The sequence below is a fragment of the Propithecus coquereli genome, unplaced genomic scaffold (assembly GCF_000956105.1).
Source record: "Propithecus coquereli isolate 6110/MARCELLA unplaced genomic scaffold, Pcoq_1.0 Scaffold262, whole genome shotgun sequence".
Lineage (NCBI taxonomy): Eukaryota > Metazoa > Chordata > Mammalia > Primates > Indriidae > Propithecus > Propithecus coquereli.
Window position 1 is genome coordinate 316,019 of NW_012148197.1, and position 1,066 is coordinate 317,084.

The 1,066-nt window shown below is 36.5% G+C and overlaps 1 protein-coding gene across 1 annotated transcript in view; it reads left to right on the forward strand.

Annotated features, from left to right (window-relative positions):
• Positions 1-1,066, forward strand: part of GPC6 (glypican 6) — a 1,343,320-nt gene that overhangs the window by 249,192 nt on the left and 1,093,062 nt on the right. The window lies entirely within an intron of this gene.

The window sequence follows — 1,066 nt, forward strand, 5'->3', positions numbered from 1 at the left end:
CTTTCCAGATTTATTTGCATATGATCTCAGTTTCTCTAAATCGATGTCGGACTTCTCTAAATCAAGGGGAATTCAAATTTTTTTATTCTAGGTTTATTCTGTCCCTTTATTAGGAAATGGTTATCCTATTGCTTACATTTGGGTCGTGATTAATACTATCAATGCTATCTGCTGGGCACTCATTTCTGGAGTCATCTAAATGAACAAAATATAAGCTTTCTCCATCAGAAGTATGCATACGGATGAGTAAAGAGGCAACTACAAAATAGCATCATCAGTGAGAGATAAGAGGAAAGCACCCAGGTCAGATGAAAATATGTGGAATAGATACTTAAACTAGTTTTAGGAGGGGACATGAGGACTTCTTAGAGAACATGACAGATCACCTGAGACAATGATTAAAGATACGGACGTAGGTAACCTCAGAGGCAATAAAAACTCTTACAGTGCATTGCAGTCATCATAAGTAGTTGAGTGTGGCTGTACATTCAAGTAAGATCCCTTAAAGATCCATGCATTCTAGAAATTAGAATTAGAGCACTGTTACTTCTGCCAAACTTAAATCTACTAAGATTGCTACTACTAAGATATTTTGGCAAGTGCTTCATGACACTCTAATATTTAAATGTAATAGTTGAAACCAAACAGATTAAGTGGAGATGGTTTCTGGGGCAAAAACTTTTTCTTTCTTAATCTTACATTAATAAAACCTTTCTTTATTTATATCTGTGTCTGTGCTTGATCCATGATAGAACTTTGGCGCCAGTGTGGTTTATATCTGAAGAAGTGATACCAGCTGGCTCAGTTACCTAGACTTAGCAACAAGGGTCTGAACTCTGGGCCATGTGCTTATTCCCTGGACAGCTCATTGCAAGCCTGATTTAATTAGCCAATGTGGAACCGCATGACCCATCTCCGATGATTTCTTTTTTAAATTTTTGCTTACTGAAAAATGAGACACGCTTTACACTTAAGTTATATTTAGCGACAGCTTTCCCATGTCAACATCAAGAATTGTTCTAACTCCTTTCTCTCAGGTCATCATTAGTCAGTTTAAAATTTTTTG